General features: G+C 41.3%; 1 protein-coding gene across 4 annotated transcripts in view; it reads right to left on the bottom strand.

Annotated features, from left to right (window-relative positions):
• Nucleotides 1-14,078, bottom strand: part of CTNNB1 (catenin beta 1) — a 42,084-nt gene extending 28,006 nt beyond the window's left edge. For all 4 annotated transcript variants that reach the window (XM_039230314.1, XM_039230315.1, XM_039230312.1 and 1 more), the window contains exon 1: nucleotides 13,908-14,078. The gene's annotated coding sequence lies outside the window, so the exon portion shown is untranslated. The remainder of the gene's footprint in view (nucleotides 1-13,907) is intronic.
• Between the last annotated feature and the right edge of the window lie 5,452 nt (nucleotides 14,079-19,530).

Here is a 19,530-nt window from a genome sequence, read left to right on the forward strand (position 1 = left end):
AGAGCGAGCTAGAAAGCTTTTATTTTAAAAATGTGACTACGTTCATTATCTCAATACAAAAGAACTTCAAGGAATAGCTCTAAATCTGTTCTATTTTAAGTCCAAAAATACACCAGCAAATGAGTCATAACTTGGAGGTATATATGAATGTCTCACTGGCATTAGTATGTTTTCTGTTGTCTCGATTTGCCAATTTGTTTATCAAGATTTTGTTCCCCAAGTTCCCACAATTCCTTTATTTACTCAACAGTTCAAGGAAACAGCAATACCAAGGGCATAAATACAATGTATGCATAGATTTCATTTATTCAGCAAAATTTTATGCAACTGCTACACATGAGGATGTGTAATAGGTTCTGGGTGTACAGTGGCAATTAAAGCAGATATGGTCCTTGCATCCTTGACAGGGAGACGGACAATAAGTGAATAAATAATTACAAAGAGTGGTAAGTGTATATAGCTAAGTAACAAGTAGAAGGGAGTGGAATGACACAAGGGCAAATGGAAGGTTTTAGTGTGGACAAAGACTTCTTGAAGGTAACCTTGAAGCTGAGACTTGAAGAAGGATGCAAAAGAGCCAGGATGTAATGAGCAGAGCAGAAACATTCCACATACATAAGCCCAGAGTCACAACGACCCAATCACTTTTAAGAACTAAACCTTGAGACCAGAGTGGTTCAGTTATAGTGGGAAAGAGTGACTGCAATGAGATGAGGCTGAAAATAGCCATGTAGGAAATAGCCTTTGGTAAGGAATGCATTTTTTCCCCTAAGTGCCATTGAAAGTCCACGAAAGGTTATAAGCTGGTGAATAACAAGATCTCATGGAATTTTTAAAAGCTGGTTTTGCAAACCAGGGGACTCTAGATGCTGGCGAGGATGTGGAGACATGGGCACCCGCCTACACTGCTGGTGGGAATGTAAACTGGTGCAGCCGCTCTGGAAAACAGTGTGGAGGTTCCTCAAAAAATTAACAACAGAACTCCCCTATGACCCAGCAATAGCACTGCGTGGAATTTACCCAAGACATACAGAAGTGCTGACGCACAGGGGCACATGTACCCCAATGTTCATAGCAGCACTCTCAACAATAGCCAAATCATGGAAACAGCCTAAATGTCCATCAACTGACAAATGGGTCAAGATGATGTGGTTTATATATACAACGGAACACTAAATGGCAATGAGAAAGAATGAAACCTGGCCATTTGTAACAACATGGATGGAACTCGAGAGTGTTATGCTAAGTGAAATAAGTCAGGCAGAGAAGGACAGACACCACAAGTTTTCAGTCATAGGTGGATTAGGAGAAACTTAACAGAGGATCATGGGGGAGGTGAAGGAGGAAAATAGTGACGGAGAGGGAGGGAAGCAAACCATAAGAGACTCTTAAATACTAAAAACAAACTGAGGGTTTATGGGGGGGGGGAGGGAAAGGAGGGGTGATGGGCATGGAGGAGGGCACTTAATGGGATGAGCACTGGGTGCTATATGGAAACCAACTTGACGATAAACAAACAAATAAATAAGCTGATTTTGGTTATATGGAAAAAACAACTAAAAGCGAACAAGAAATAAAGAAGAGAACCTGTAAAGAAATCATAGCAAATAGTCTCACTAAAAGACGGTGGAGACTTAAGTTTGGGTAGTAGCATTGAGCACAAAAATAGCTACAATGGAGAAATACTCTGGAGGCAGAAACAACAGACTGTTAACAGACTAATTCTAATAAATGAGAGAAATTAAAGAAGAATCCTATGTACCTGGGTTGAGCAATTAGGTTGTGATACTAAATTTAGTGCAATGCAGGAAACATGAGGAGAATGTTTCTAGAACTGGACTGTCCAATACGGTAGCCACTTGTTACATGTGGTTATTTACATCTACATTTAATTTTATTAAAAATGTAGTGTTTCATATTGCCATATTTCAAATGTTCTATAGCCACATATAGTTGGTGGCTACCACACTGGGCAACATAGATTTAGAACATTTCCACCACTATAGAAAATTCTACTGGTGAGTAGAAGGAAGGCATTACAGAAGAAATAACAAAATATATACATATACCAAATGTTCCTGGTCCAGCAAAACTAAAGCTAAAAAGTATCCACATGGTTGGTCAACATGCAGGTCCAACAGGAACTCGCTGGAGCACATTCACTGGAATGATGCAAGCAGGGCATAAACTGGAACCGGAGATGAAAAGTAGAGACACGTCCATAGGATATAGACACACCGTGAAATAGAGCAGAGAAATAAATGGGGCATTAGCTGGAGGAAAACAAAGGGTGTCCATTTCTAGAATATTCATGCAGATAACACACCTTTACTGTGCTCCTATAACTTCCAGACATTCTTCTGAGTACCGGAGACACAAAATCAGAACAAGACCAGAAGAGAAAGAAAGAACAAACATGCAAACAATGTTATTTCAGAGTATAATTAAGTGCCACAAACCAAATAAAATAGAATATGATAAAATTAAAATGAGCGAGCAGGAAAGACTTCAATGTAGAAGTGGTATCTAAACGTAAACCATAAATGACAAGAACCATCTTTGCAAATGTCTGGAATATACCTGTATGCTACTGGGAATGATCCAACTGAGGTGATTAAGATTCACTCAACACATATTTATCCATCATGTATTATGTAGTATGACTCTAGGTGCTGGGAAGCAATGAATGACACAGACAAAAATCCCTGTCTTTCTGGAGTTTATATTCCAGCAGGCTAAGAAAAAAGAAAATAATAAAAAAAACCAAAGTATTCTGTTAGAGGGTGACAAGGGTTACGGAGAAAGAAAGCAAGAAAGGAGATACGAAGTTGGGGAAGGACTGTGATTTTAGACAGCAAAGCAAGGAAAAGCCTGAAGGAGATGAGGAAGTGAGCCATGATATGGGATCATGCTTGACCAGCTGGGAGAAAAAACATAACCACCAGCACAGCTAAAGACGACAAAAGTAATAGGTGATAAAGGGAGTGTTGAACACCGAGAGGGATCTGTGCTTTTACTGAATGAGATGGTAAGGACCTGGAGGTGTCTGAACAGAATCGTTACATGATCTACTGCTTTATAAGGGTTACTCTGGCTACTGTGTTGAGGATATATTTTGGAGGAACAAAGGTATAAGCAGGGAGACCAGTTAGAAGGCCTTTGCAGTAATCCAGGCAAATGATTACAATGGTACTGCTCTGGTAAGAAATGGTTAGATTTTAGATATTGTTAAAGGGAAAACAGACAGGTTTGCAGACAAGGTTTCCATACGCAGTGTGAGAGAAACAAGAACAATACGGTTAGGGCTGCCTGGGGGCTCAGTCAGATAGGCATGTGAGTCTTGATTTCGGCTCATGTCACGATCTCGCCATTCGTGGGTTCGAGCCCTGCAATGCACTCTGCTTTGAAGGCACGGAGCCTGCTGGCAAACCTTCCTCTGTCTCTCTCTCAAATAAATAAATACAAATTATTTTAAAAATATATGATTAGAAGCTCGCTAGCTCTCTCTCAAAAGTAAAAATAAACATGAAAATTTTTTTACAAAGCGGGGGTGCCTGGGTGGCTCAGACGGATGAGCGTTCAACTTCAGCTCAGGTCATGATCTCATGGTTTTTGAGTCTGAGCCCCACATTGAGCTCTGTGCTCAAAGCTCAGAGCCTGGAGCCTGATTGGGATTCTGTGTCTCCCTCTCTTTGCCCCTCTCCTACTTGTAAGCTTGCTCGCGCTCTCCCTCTCCCTCTCTCTCAATAATAAAAAAATAAAAAAAGAAGTCTGAGTAACTGGAAAGATACAGTTCCATTTAGGAACAACTAAGAGAAGCAGCCATTAGGGGAAATTGAGAGCTCAGTTCTAGATATATTAAGTCTGTGATACTTCTTAGACACCCCAAATTTTTTTCAAAATAGTTGGGCATTAGAATCTAGAGTTTAAGAGAGAAACCCAAGCTAGGGATATAAATTTGGAAGTCAGAAGCAAAGAGATTAAATGCCATCTGTTTAAAGCTATGAGACTAGAGAGTGTATTCAGGCAACAAAAAATAAGTCTTAAGACTAAACTCTCAGGCACATCAATAAAGAGATCGGAGAGAGAACAGAAAACACAAAGGAAACTAAGAAGGAACCACCAGTGAGGTAGGAAGAAAACCTGCTAGCAAACACTGTAGCCTAAAAGCCAAAGAGAAAATGTTTCGAGCAACTGTACCAAATGCTACTCATAGGTTAAATGAGATGAGAACTGTTAATTTATAACATGGTGGTTTCCTGGTATGGGTTCAAAAGAAAGGGAGACTGAATAAACACAACTGTTTCAAGGTATTTTGTGTGGGTGGTGGGCAAGAGGGGAGTCAGGAAGAAAAATCTGTTTTAAAATGAGATAAGCAACATCATGTTTGTGTGCTCATGGGAAGAGCCAGCAGAGAAAGAAAAACCAATGATGCAAAAGAAGGGAGACTGACAAGAGTGATAATATTCTTGCGACCAAGAGGGAATGGGATGGAGTATACAAATGAACTGGTTGTCCTTATCTTGGAAAACTGCAGTTCATCCAGTGACAGAGAAGGTAAGGGGCATGGGCATAGTGACAGATATGAGAGCATGCAGGAATTCATTTAATCATTCAATATGCTTAGTGAAATAGAAAGCATGGGCATTAGATGAGGGAGGGTGGAGAAGAGGTGTTGGAATGTCAGAGAAAAAGATACAATCATAAAAGAGAGCAAATTAATAGACCAGGTACCACTGGCGATGGAAGCCAGGAAGAGACAAAGTTGTTGAAAGTGTATATAAAGAGATTACGATTCAATATGAAATCTCAGCTGGGTGTAGGTGAGGGTGAGGGACGCTGAAAAGGTTAAATGGATACAAATTATAGGTTCTGGTGCAGCTGGAGGGCTGTTGGAATTGAAGTATTTCCTAGAGGGATAAGGTGGTGGGGCACTTGAAATGAGATTGGAGAGTGGCGCCTGGCTCCGTCAGTTAAGCGTCCTGACTCTTGATTTTGGCTCAGGTCACGATCTCACAGTTCAGAGTTTGGCCCCACTGTGGTTCTGTGCTGGCAGTGCTAAGCCTGCTTGAGACTGACTCTCTCTCTCTCTCTCTCTCTCTCTCTCTCTCTCTCCCTCCCCCCCCCCCCTCTCAAATAAACTTTAAAAAAAAAAAAAAAAAAGAAATGAGATCGGGAAGGGGGTCATTACTGGTAAAAGCCAAGGCATTCTAGGATATGACAATGGGAACATGTGGTTGAATCAGAGTGAAAAATGAGATCACTGGAGAAGAAAGCAAAGAACTAATAGACCAGAATATCAGAAGCATCTTTTATACCAATGTTCCTCAAAGAGCCAGACCATACACCATGAAGAGCTGGTGCCAGATTATAAATCAACACATTGCTTCCTTTATCAAAAAAGACTGGCTACAAAAAACGTCAGCTGGACTAAACAGTGCATTTAGTGACAGAGGTGATTTATATTCTGGCACAAACCCCTTCTCATAATCCATACTAGTAACAAACAGTTCAGACCAGACGACATTTTGAGTAGCACTGCTCTACACCAACACTGATATCACCAAGAATTATGACAGAAATAAAGATGACACTGAGCCATGCTAATAATTCGTGTTCAAGGAAGGAGGGAAATGACCCTCCTTACTTTTTCTTCTCTTCTCAAATATACCAACACCTCCCCAAGAAGTCGGTAGCTGACTGAAATCTTTTAAAGAGGGCTAGTGGGTAGTATAATTTGACGGCATGAGAGTCAAAGACTGAAGTTCTGGAAAATAATGGTTAAGAAGTGACAATGAAAAAGACATTTTCTCTCTCGGTTTAATAGTAAAAGGTGTGCAAAAAGGGAAAACATTTCCCACTAAGAGAGCTACAGGGAAGTAACAGGGGACAGGCTGGGTTACAGCTGGAGTAAGAAAGAGAAGGGAACATTCCCAGAATACACTGAAATTAAAAGGAGTTCTAGGAGTTACAGAAGGTACAGTGACTGACAAAAGGTGGGAGACGGAGACTTAAAAAGTAATGGGATTAGAATCCGGAGGAAGGGATAAGGCTAATATAGAAGAGTTAGGTATAACTAAAAGAACAAAGTCCTTGAAATGGCACGGGTCATGAATGGCCTCTGACCAGAATATATGATTTCCTCCATTTTATTTTTTTTAAGTTTATTTATTTATTTTCAGAGAAAGCACACATGAAAGCCAGGAAGGGGCAGAGAGAGGGAGAGAATCCCAAGCAAGTTTTCAGAGCAGACCCTAACTGAGAACTGTGAGACCATGACCTGAGCCCAAATCAGGAGTCAAGACACTTAACCAACTGAACCACCCAGGTGTCCCTCCTCCATTTTAAAGATGGACACTCAATGCAGACTGACCTGGTGTTGACGGAGTTCCTGATTAGCTTCTGATGGATGCATGAGAGGGGACTCACTTGAGAAGCAGAGGTTAGTCTTCCTGTCTTTGAGCTTTCTAGAGAAATGCATATGATCTGGGATAAACTGGCAAAGGGATAAACCTGAAGTCCTTTTTTAGCATATAGTATTCAAATATGCGTAGGATACTCTTCAAGCAGGATTATTAAGTATTCTTAACAACAACAAAAAGATCCAATTAGCTGAGCCTAAAAAAAAACAAATTTTAAAATTAAGCAAAATGCCAGAAAATAGCCTAAACTTCCTAATCTATCTATAGAGTCCTATGTCCAGGCATACTAGGTGTCTACTTTTGCCATTTACCATTTGGTGTCTACTTTTGCATCCATGAACTATTAGGTAGATATGTCTGGCACCACTGCATTCTTCCAGTAAGTCAGAAAAGAATTTAGATGTCTAAGCCAACAATTTCTACACAGTGGAATGGAACTCCACTTGGAAACCTCCAAGTTAGATTGAAAAATATTTCTAAGAAACCCTTGTTCCTGCTTTACACATATGGCACTCATCTAGTATATGGAAAACTTCAAAGACTTGCTCCCTACATTCTTAGCCCTAAACCACTTTATTATACTTAGAAAAGAGTAGTTTACAACAACCACCCCTCAATGCAAATTGCTACAATCATTTAAGATCATCTTCAAATTGCACTCCCAAGAAATTCTGCAGTTATTTTTGTATGGAGTATAATAAAATGTGTATAAAGATGTAAACACATATTACAATTATTTCAGCTATCATAAAACCCTTTTAATAAAAGAAGCTTATGAAACTAACCCTTCGGCCTTTGCACATCTTTTACTTCCAAGTCAAATCAACTACCAGCATTTAAGATAAGATTTATTAATCACAGATATGGTTAGTATGCCACAAGGACTGATGAACTGGAAAGAACACAGGTCAAAAATCTCTGCCTCTCCCCAATTTTTTAAATTGTTGAACAAACCTGTTACAAATTAGTTAAAAGGAAACTACCAGCACAGCAATATGTGAATCATGAAATCACAAGTAAAACTGTGGGAACATTAGTGAAGAAATTAAGAGAGGGAAATAAATAGGAGAGAAAATGGGAAATGCTATGAAACATTTTCACCCCAGCATCATCCAGCTGTTCACACTATTCAAACTGCTGGGGATGAGGGGGAGCTTTTTCAACAAGTTCAAAAGAAATCAGAGGCAGGAAATTTCTGGAATACTGGAAGGGAAACTTTACAATGGCTTGGTAAAGTCACACGGGGATAATAGGATAGGCCAGGGAGTTAGCACCTCTAAGATAAATGTTTTGTAAAAAGTCCACTGATCAGTTTAGTTTGTATTCTAAACCAGATAATATAAAATACAATTGTGACACTATTCTCAGTTACTGCTTTTTATAACCAATGTTATCCTATGCATTGAACTTTCAGTCCAAACATGGTCATTTTAACATGTAGTTTGCAGGCTAAACATGTAATTGAACATGTAGTTTGCCAACTTTTCTAACTCAGGAAACGAAAAGCTTTACCCTAGCAACAAAAGATTTAACCAAAACTGCCTGCATAAATTTATTCTGACAAAATAATAGTATGCCATTAATTTAAGTAAAACTTACATTTGATTAATTTTTAATTAAACTTTGCTTTTAAGTTTTGGATTTGGACTGATAAAAGTTTCTCTTCAAAGTGTAGACTTTGGGGCGTTTAGGTGGCTCAGCCGGTTAAGCACCTAATTTTGGCTCAGGTCGTGATTTAGTTTGTGGGTTCAAGCCCCACATCGGACTCTATGCTGACAGCTCGGAGCCTGGAGCCTGCTTCAGATTCTGTGTCTCCCTCTCTCTCTGGCGCCCCCCCCCCATACTTTCTCTCTCAAAAATAAACATTAAAAAATGTTTTAAGAAGTGTAGACTTCAGATAAAAACCAGAACATAATTTAAAGGCATTAATAACATTTTAGGCAGACAGGACTATGTACACGCAGTCACAACATGTCCAGTGTTTTGAGTATCTTCATGGGTTAAGTTTTGAGATCTCTTTTAAAAATACACTTTAAAAAGCATAAGATGATCAAGTTGTTATTTCTCCTTTTCCTTGACCCAAACCATCTTATAATTCCTAAACTTAAGTGGGAGTCTTCCAGATTTCACAATTCTATGAAACTACTTTTAGGTTCCTATGTATAATCAACTGATAGAAGGCTTTTTCCAAGTGCCAAAATGTGACCCTAACAGTTTAACAATCTTATTTCCTAAGTTATATAAACCCACAGATTCATATTATCGTCATTTAGTAAAACCATTATCATAAAAAACTGGACTCTAAATGGGACTACTGCAGATGTTACAAACTGGCAGTATCCTGCACACAGGTGTATTTTATTTGTGCTGAATAGTGTCTTTAAACATGTTTCATTCACCAACAGGTGCAAATCAAAGGATGCACATTAATCTGATCCTGCTTCTTCAGAAAAAAACAAACCAAAAAAAAAATCAGATATGGCAACATAACTATATTCCCACACAATGGCTGGAACTGCTGACGACTGACTAGCTGCTTAGATGGAACATGCACTCTCCAATTTCTTGTAGTCCATGGGTCCCAGACACCCTATGCTGCCAGGGTGTCTTTTGAAAGCAGCCTTACTTTAGTCACTTATCTTGAATGCCAGAATGTTGTACGTTACAGTAATGAAGACAAGCAGCCAATTTCAAGAGATAAATTAAGTCTAGACTTTTTCAGTACACTGTATGTACATGATTTTTAAAAGAACTTTCAAATCCACTCTCACATCTTATAACAATCTTAGAAAACTGGGACAGAAGCTATTTGACCTTAGAAATAATAAATGCTGCAAATACTACGAAGTAACTTGGACATCTAATTCCAAAAATAATCCTTTATGAAGGAATACAATCCATTCTGAATAACCACTTACATAAAACAACTGAGGCATTCTTGCTATGTTTAAAAAAAAATAAAACTCCTAACAATAATACATTTCTCAAATAGTCAAAAATCATTAACAATGTTTCCACATTATACTGAATTCCAAGAGCAAAAATACAGTCATTTCCCTTCCCTACATCAACTTTTCATTTCATTTCAACCACCCATTATGAAAAACAGACATTTAAATTTTTTTTCTAAACTGATGAATTTTCCATAAAATTAACAACTGACTTCCAAAAAGTAAGTTTATTCTTGTTACTAATCAAAATCCTATATGAAAAAAGTATATCCATTAAAAAAAAAGTTACTAACAGAACATATGAACTTTAATACAGGAGCATGGAGAAAGGTTTTTATAGAAAAATTTAAAGGGCAAAACATTAGTGTATCACCACCCACAACTCTATACAATGAGAGCCTACTATGGTATTACCATAATAACTATAGTAACCATATAACCATAATAACCATATTAACTATGGAACTATAGTCCAGAGTTCACGTACACTGACTCAGCCAGCTTTGTTTCTATCTAGACCCTAACACAGACATACTCCTTAATAATATAACTGAGTTGAGCACTTATTCATGTTTTATCATGTAACTGATTTTAGACAAATTGTCTGATTCAATTAACTTCTGCTGACAATTTTAGTTTCTGTAACTCTAAACACATGATTCTTTACCCCCAAATTATCAGTTTTTGATTCTACCATTATGATATACTTTACCTCCTTAAAGTGACCTACATGTGATCCCTATTTTAACTTTGATCTTTCTCCTATAAATATTGGTTGAGATGACATTTTCTCAAGCCAATCTTTTAATCAGCAATACTGATATGAATAAATTATTCTAGAATTCAAAAGGTTTCCTGATTGATGCTTTCTCATCAACCTGAACTATTCAAAAATAGATTCCACACAAACTTGCTGGGGGGGGGGAATCACAAGCATTACATTATATCCACTGGAGGGCACTCAACATGACCAAAGCATGCAATGAAAACATGCCTTAACAGTACTCTGTCTGCTGCTGCATCAGGTTTGAGGGAGACTCTGGGGGTGGAGAATGTCTTAAGAGATGTCCACAATTAAATTTAAAAAGGCAGTTAAACTCTAAAAAAGGGTTCCTAATTTTAACTGACTTTCTCTGTTATGAACATCTTTTTCTTTACAGAAAGTAGATTTTACACGTACTTTAAAGGATAGCAGGGTTCAAGCCTCAACAGATGGGTCTAGATTTCAAACTGAGTCAAGCTGAGTCTCGCATGAAATACAAAAGCATCATTCGTAAGTAAACAGAAGAAATAAAGAACCTTCCCCTGAGTTTAAATGATGAAAAGCCATATGAGTTAATTTCCTACTCATTTTGAAGCAACATAAATCACATATTTTCCCTGTGTGGAACCTGAGAAGTATATACTTATTTTAGCCTATTAGCCTAGTTATCTATCACACAATTAGAACAGCATCACATAAACAATGGTCTGTTGAAGAATGAGAACTGATTCTGCAAATCAGATTCCTCTATTATTAACGTACTAGAGGCAGTAGCTATATGCTCTGGAATCCTCAGAAGCACTTCCTAGTCTGTGTTTACTACTAACTTTTATGGCATAAAAATGTTTTTAGTCAAGCTCTTTCCACAGATGATATCATATTCCCAACAAAAAGAGAGCTACAAGAAAACAAAGTTAATACAACTAATGTTTACAAAAACAATGTCACAAGTCTACACGCAGCACTACACAGGAGTTGCTAATACTAAAGAAGTCTGTCCTACTCTAGAAAGCACTCGCCACTTCCACCCAAGGTTAGCAATCAAGCATACTTCCCACCAAGCTCAAAGTACAAACTTAAAATTTACCACCTACTCATCTGCAATTATTGGTTATCAGCAACTAGTACACCATGAAAGAGAAACAAAATCATGTTATAACTGAACAGATATATTCTTTCATTTCAATAACACATAAGTTTCATTTGGCTAAATATACTTAGTCCATTTCTGGAGTTTTAACTTCACTGCTACTTAAAACTATAAAAAAATTACTCAAATTTCTGAATTACCCACGTCCCTAGTTTCAATATGTATGCTCCTCTTCCCACCCTCCACACAATAAGAAGGGTATCCACGCAGGTTTCCTAAGTGCTACATCTTAAAATACCCTTAGAGAAATTTGCCTACCTTATGTCTTCCCTTCTATTTGGGAAGTATCTACGAAAACAAGCACACAAAACTTTATTTATATGAAGAATTTTTACTCTAATCATGACTAGTAACAGCAGGAAGCTCAATTCAGTTTGAGAAGTTTTAATACTGGAATATATATTTATTCTACATAATATTCTTGGCAAAGAAAGTACTCAGGTAACAGTTCAAAAAAAGAAAACTTTTGAACGCTTCTTGACACTTGAACAGCGGTAAATGATTTACTTTTATTAACCACCTTATTTTAAAAACTTTATTTTCCCTGAGAACTATTTAAAATGACTGCTCCCCAGCCTCTGGGACAAGAATCTCAAGCCCAGGGCCGACTACACAAGGACTCTAAGCTGCATGCTACACTAAACGTCCTGGTGCATTTTGTTTCCCCCTCAAGGACTTCAGACTTGAATAGTCTCAGCATTCCTTTAATCCTATAGAACAGTCTTCTGCAAGTTTTTCAAGTTACTGTTGCAATCACTTTAGGGCCTTGTCCTTGTACATGGCCTTCAGAACAAAGACTAGGTCAAAGTAATGAATATTGGTCCAAACTGAGCAAATTTTGTGAATGATATCCTCAAGGAAACCTTAATGGTACTTTTTTTTTTTTTAATCTAGAGATTTCTGTGGGTTTAAATGTGAATGTAAAACAAATACTGCAGCAGCCTCAGTTCGGACCCAAAACAAAGCCTCCAAAGTAGTTTCGGTCACTAACTCAAGCAGACACTTAAGAGCGGCATTGTGTAAATACATTTCAAGGCCTGTCTACTACTTTGTAGGAGGAAGACCAGTGAACACGGGCAAATCCCAAGGTCCTGAATGTTCCACAACAGACAGTAATGAAACGGCTTCCTAAATTCCACACAAAATACTCTGTAACTTCAGCGATCTGAAAAACAGCAGCCGAGACTTTATCAAAGGGTGGCCGTCTCTTCAAGCTGATGTCTAGTCTAAGCCACCACTATTCATGACACAAAGCTCTCATTTCACTAAAACCACTCCTCGATTTCCTTTCGCCGACCTCTGCATACCAGCAGGCCAGTCTCCCTTCATTCACCACTCACGAACTCGGGGGGGAGGGGAGACCACAGATGTCTGGAAGATACAAAGTATGGAGACAATGCTCCCTCCAAAGGGGAACAGAGAACCGAGGAAACGACTACACCCAACTGCCAGGGCTTTTTAAGTTCCGCGGATTCACGAGCTGGCTGAGAACTTCCAAAGTCTCCGTTCAAAATCCTCTCCCGAGACAAAACCCTGAAAAGAAGTTGCAAACACTTGGATTTCATTTGGTCAATTCTGTAGCGAGGGAAAAATTCGCTCCGCCGAAAAGAAAACGTGCTCTAAAAGTCAGGTTTCGCTGCCTTAAAAGTATCTGAATACATCATTTCTACCGACAAGATTCGCGAGGCAGTCGGAGGCTGAATCCCGCGGTTCACTTGATAAGAAACAGCAAGCCAGTCGCCCTGGCCCCCGCCCCTATTTCTGCTCGGGTCTCACACCCACCGCCCTAAATCCAAGACTCCCAGTGCATTGCACGCCGTTTCCACTCACCTGCACGGTACAAGAAAATATAGGTGCAGGACTCGGGTTTATTTGTGCAAACCCTACTGACGCATCGCACCGTCTGCACTAGGACTTTGGTTCCTCTAAGGTTTAAAGTTGCTCGGATCTAAACAAGCACCAGTGCCAAACTCACAGAAGCAGGGCGTTATAAAAAAAAAAAAATACTAACAATTCTCTTTAAGAATTCTCTTCATCCGTCCTTAAGAGCGAAAGACGGAATCTGAACAGAAAGTCTACTGGCCCTATCGGCCCGGCAGATGGGACCTAGGGTGGAGTCCCAGGCCCAGCACCCGTACCTCAACTCCCCGCTGGGGCTGGGAAGGCGGAGCACCCCCCCCAGTCCCCACCCCGCCCCCAACCCGGCCCGGAGCATCCCGAGGCGCAGGGTCCCTCCCCCCAAACTCGGCCGCGGCCGGAGCCCCGGACGGAAACCACCACCTCCCCCCGCCCGCCCGCCCCCGCCGGCCACCAAGCTCCCGGACGCGCACTCGCGTCGCCCCCTCCCCGCAAGCGGCGACCCGGGGGCCCCCCGAGTAGCAGCGCTACCGGAACCCGGGCCCGGCCGCCGCCCTCCGCCCCCCGGGCGCGGCCCGCTCCCGCCGCCTCCCCGGCGCCCCCGGCCCGCGCCCCCTGCGCCCCCCGCTCCCCACCCCGGGCCTCCGCGCCGCGCCGGGCCCGGTTCCCAGCCGCCGCCGGGACCGCGCGCCCGCGACGAAGTTTGGCTCCGAAGAAGGAGCGGGAGCAGCCCCGGAAGGGTAAGGTAAGGAGCGCCCAAGCACCTCAGGGGAACAGGCTCCTCCCGCCGCTGGAGTCCGACCGTCCTCGGCCTGCGGTGGCGGCTCGGCGGGGACCGGAGCTGCTCCTCGGACCTTCCTCCGTCTCCGCCTCCCCTCGCTCTCTGCTCCTAGGGCCGGGCTAGCGCGGCTGCCACAGACCGAGAGGCTTAAAATGGCGCCGCACAAGGAGCTCTTATAAGTCGCGCAGTGGCCGCTGTATCCTGCCGCCACCGGCGCAGCGCGGAGCGTTCCGCCGCGCGAGGACAAGGGGCGGGGCGCGGGAGAGCGGCGGAAAGTAGTCCCCGCGCCGCCCAGCGCCCGTCGCCGTCCGACCGCCCCAGGCCGGGGCGGGGCGGGGCGCCCGCGCGCTCCCCGGGGCGGCTCCCCGGGGAGAGACCCGAGGCTCGCCCGCGGTGCGGTCCTGGGGGAGCGGGGGTTGGCGGCCCGCTGAGGGACCGTGGTCTGAGGCGGGGAAGCCCGGGACCCGCAGGCCAGGGCAGGGAGGGAGGGAGCGAGGGCGGCACCAGGAGCCCCGGCTGTCGGGAGCCCGGCGCCCCGGCCCCGCTCGGGCCCGGACCGGGAGAGCGGACGCGGGCTTGCCGCAAGCTGCCCGCTGCCGGAGGAAGGCTGCCTCTGGGCCGCGGCCCTCGGGGGGTGGGGGAGGCGGCGGCGCGGGCGCTGAGGTCGCGGCCCGCCAGCCCCGGGAGCTGCGGCCGCCGCTGCCGCCCCGCCGTCTGGCCGAGGAACTCCGGCGGGTTGGGGCTTCCGTGGTCTTTGCGGTCTGGGCCTCACTCTCCCCGCGGGACCCGGCTCGCGTGCCAGCCGCACACCCCCCCCTCCCCCCCCGTCCCCACTGTCCGGGTCGCGGATCCCGCGTCCCGACCGGTTGCTCTGCGGGATCTGGAAGTGAACCGCCGGGCCGGGCCGCCTGCGATCCCTCCAAGGCTGCGAACTCTCCTTAGGATGGGCGCCTAGTCCGCAATTCAACAAGTCTCTAGGAGTACGCACTGTGCACAAATGACTGATGGAAATGGATTAGCTCTAGAGCCCTGGCAATTAGCTTAACTCTTATAGATTCCATTTTTTATCTGGTTCCACAGTACTACTAACTATCAATAGATTTATTTGTGAGCATGTTTCTTTGGAGGAAATGCATTTCTAAGGCATTACTTTTTTTTTTTGAAAAATCGAGTATGTTGTTTTTGGAAGGAGTTAGCAATTGATTGTGATTTGGAAGGAGTCTGAATTGTAAGGAATAATCAAAAAATTGTGGGGTTTTTTTTTTAAAAACTAATTTTCGATTCCCAAAAACATTTTCTGATTCGGATTAGCAGGCTGAAGTTGGGTCTTTCCTTCCCTTGGAAATGTCTCGATTGTCACCCAGCGAGATAGACATTTGTCAAAGCTGAAACAATTATGATTGATTCAGTTTCTCTAGTCTATTGTTTTATGCTCATTTTCCCTTCAAAACGATGGAGTGCAAAAAACAACAGTGAAAGTTGTCTTGAGGCTTTTATCCCTATAATTAATGCATGCAAACAATAGGTCTTTATACATAGGTATGGGCAGGAAACCTATTCACTCATGGCGGAGGAAACATAGTTTTAGGCAAGCTAATGCTCAGGGCCAACATGTTCTTTAAATAATTCTTTTTTTCCCCTTGTCATAAAGGTATTTTACTACATACAGCGGTAACGTTTAACTGCTATTGACCATACCAGTGGAAAAAGTACACACACTAAGATGATGTTCAGTGAAATCCATTGTCTAGAATTACTTTCTCATTTGTATCTGCACTAGTAATTCTATAGAATTAAATATAGCTGGTGGTGGTGATTAACTCAGCCAGTCAGAATTCAAACAAATTAAACAGAAAAAGGCATTTCATCAAAGCAGTGTTTCTCATATAAATTCAAAGTGTAAATAGCATTTCCAGGCACAGACCCCCAATTTTAATCCTCATTAAAAGCATTTAAAAATATACAGTTGATTTGATTAGAGTCATACATTTAAAATCAGATGACTGACTAATCAATATCTGAGGAATTTTTATGGGTGTTTCCTTTTTGTATATTCAGTTTAAGAGTTTCTTGAGGTTTTTGTTTTTTTCTCAATAAGGCACTCTGTTAAAACTGGTTTAGAGATATTTGCATCATTAGAACATCTAAAGGATAAAAACTCTCCTATGTTTGTATTTCTTTATTCAGATACCAAAATAATTGAAACATTTTCTATCATTTAGATCTCTTAATCTAAATTTGGAATTAAGATTTTTAAATCCCTGCTAATATTTTAAGCAAACATCATGTCAATAAAGGAAATGTAAAATTTGCAACAATGCAGTAAGCTGTTTTTCCCATCAGATTTAAGGGTGCTGAAGAATTACTGTGTGACTAACATTTTTAAAATATTAGCTGAATTTAACAGATTGCTCAGAGTTTTTATTTGCTTCTCTCAAAGAACAGAAATTGTTCCAAGTGTCTCACCAAAAATATGAGATGAATAACTTCTGTGAAATGAAGACAAATGCTACGATTAAACCAATGAGAAATGCAAGCATCAAAATACCTGATGAGTTGGTGAAATAAGTGGTTTTGTAAAAATTCTTTTCCAAAACCGACCTTGGACAATATTTCTCATAAAACATTTGGTGATCTTTTTACACTTTCTAGAGCCAGCCATTTGGGTTTGACATAAATTAATCCAATTTTAATGCAAAAGACTGCATTAAACAACAACAACAACAACAAAAGCTGCAAAAGACAAATGGTTCCAAATTTCAGGCTCTGTGCCTAGAAACCAAAAGTGTCTCCAGCTCGTTTAGCAGAGAAAGTATTACTTGTCATGATATTAGACCATTGGCATATCAAGCAGTGACTACATGAAACCTGAATGGAAAGCACCCCTTCACTAAAACACATGCTTTCGGATCACCTTAGGCAAAGAAAGAGATGCCCAGCGTGTCTGTGCACTCCCAACAGAAACATTAATCAAGTCAGCTCTGTAAAGAAGGCCCATTCACTTTTTGGATAGTTAACTATCAAATCCATTAATTAAACATTTATTGAGCACTAAGACAATGAGCTTCCTTTAGAGAGAGGGAAATGAGTGGCTGGCCTCTTTTGATTAGGTCCCTTAAATTAATGTATAATTATAGCTGTTAATCAATCCTACTTAAAGGTAAACAGAAACAGAAAATAAGAGCTGTGTAATGAGGGTGTGGTCTCCTCTGGATTCTGTATCCAAATCTCCTTGAGAAGAAACCTCCCAGCAGAAAGGTAAGACTAAATAATATTCCATGCATTTATAAACAGTCCCAATTCTCTAAGTTCTGTTAAAAATATTTCTTTTTGACAACGTGAAAGCATCGGACAATAATCAGATCAGGTTTTCATTTAGCAGCTCATCAAGTAGGCTATTTATGGATTGCGACTTTTGATTTGCAATACATCATCTCAGGGTTCAGTGTTATCTTTTGATTTCTTTCCAGCTGAACAGGCTAAGTAGTTGTAAATACCTCTTGTCAGACTACATGGTTGGCTATTCTCGCACACAGAAGTAATCTAGGAACCCACTGGGCAAATTCGGCGGAGAGCCACTGTGGAAAGCTTGCATCTGGAGTGCACTGCAGGCTGAAGGAGGGGGCTGTGAAGGTGGTGGGAGGCGATGGCCATGGTGGTGGCCGTGGCAGCAGCAATGGTAGCTATGATCATGGCGGCTTCAGTTATGCCAGGGACACAATTCCTGCTTGGAGTTAGTGTTCTCGATGACTTCCTTGGTTTGATACAACAGTCCTTGCCATACTAAGGAAGTACATATATTTAATGGCTACCATAGAAAGTGTGAAGGAAAAGCAATGGAGACATCACCCATGATATTCAAAGAACACAAAGGTATATGTTTCTAGGAATTAAGACAAATACCGCTGCATTGCAAAGAAATCACGCTTTGGAGACATACTCCTCCAACACACACACACACACACACACACACACACACACACACCTCTCTATTAAAAATTTCAAAATGGTTGCAGATATTTCATTCACAAGAAGGTTAAAGGCGTTTCCCATTGCAAGAAGGATTAACTTACCGGAGGATTCTGGGACTGCAGATGTATACTGCGGCAAAATCCTAAATTCATCGAAAAAAATCATTTCTGGACTCCAGCTGCTAAAGATAATAGAATTATAGTAAATCATGGATAAGATTAAAATAAGCCATTTTCACATTCCCAAGTGTTCAGGAAAAAAATGATTCTTTTCTTTTAACTCATGTCTTAAACAATGCAAATTTTAAAGTAGCTTTTCTTTCCAGAGCACGCAGCGCCATGAAATCGATAATTTTTGATCTTTCGGTTAGTAGGCAACATGGTGAGCTATTGCAGGGACTGCAGGCAGCAGACATGTTCTTGTCAGCTAAAAATTTTCATATTGTTTTTGAATCCATTGAGATTTGTAGATGTGATATCACCGTTTTTTTGTTTTAGCCTGCACTGGGCTATGGGGACCCAAACTCTCAGTTTATCGACACATACATGTCTATTGCTTTATATATATTAAAAACAGGGAGTCTTACTGGATCTTAAACAAAAAATTATGTAAAAGGAGTGGCTGGTGTGATTATAATCCCATCATGCAGGGTCCACGGTTCCCATTTAGTGAAATTTCGCAGAGGGCAACTTCTTAAGAACATCCCTGCTGTGCAGAGTGAAAAGCATGAACAAACCAAAGACAGAATTCATCTGTGTTTATATTTTACAAACAATGAAAAACCTACTCTTTGTATGCCTCTTTTCCCCCACCTTATTATTTCATGAAAACTGCAGCATTTTCCCCGCCCCCATCCAAACACTCACCACCCCAGCACTGCAATGTTCCGTCCCTCTTTGCTTCTCCTTCGTCTTCTTTTTCGCTTTCACAAATTCTGCACGCGCCATCTTTGTGTGGGGTGATTCTTTGCTAATTTCAGTTACCCATTCTCTTACAAATCGGTTCAGAAATAGAAAATTATCGTGCGCTTTAGGGCTTAATTTGCCTAAATTTCTTTCAGTCTTTCCTTCTGACATAGAGAAATGGAAACGACAGGGGGGAGCCAAAAAAAAAAAAAAGAGAGAGAGAGAGAGAGAGATTTCTATTATTTCCATAACCTGTTGTATACAGTGGTGATAAAAAATATTATTAACATAATAGCAACAGCTGCAGCCTAAATAGAAGCTATGAGATAATTAATGTGCTACAACAAATTAATTTGCTGCAGGTGCCTCTGCTGTGAACTGAGTAACCCATGCCATATAAAGTCTAAATACAATTATGATTCCCCCCACACACTAAAGCAAAAGACAGAGCAAAATGTCTTGTTCAGTAAATATTTTGCATGCCTATTGTAAAAAATAAAATCCTCTCCAGCCTCTTTCCGCCTGTCCCCCATCAAGCCATCTCAAATGGTTTAATCATCAGTGGGTAAGTGTGGAGTTGGATCGGGTGTGTATGTGTATGAGTGTGTATGTACAGAGGTGGAGGTTTTATGCTATGTCTTAGTTGGAAAATGTACGGACCAGCTATAGATTACTTTTTAAAAATTAGAGGTTGTTTATAACATTTAAGAGCTCGATTGGTTTTAAAAC

The sequence above is a fragment of the Hyaena hyaena genome, unplaced genomic scaffold, assembly GCF_003009895.1.
Source record: "Hyaena hyaena isolate Hyena2069 unplaced genomic scaffold, ASM300989v1 scaffold_45, whole genome shotgun sequence".
NCBI lineage: Eukaryota > Metazoa > Chordata > Mammalia > Carnivora > Hyaenidae > Hyaena > Hyaena hyaena.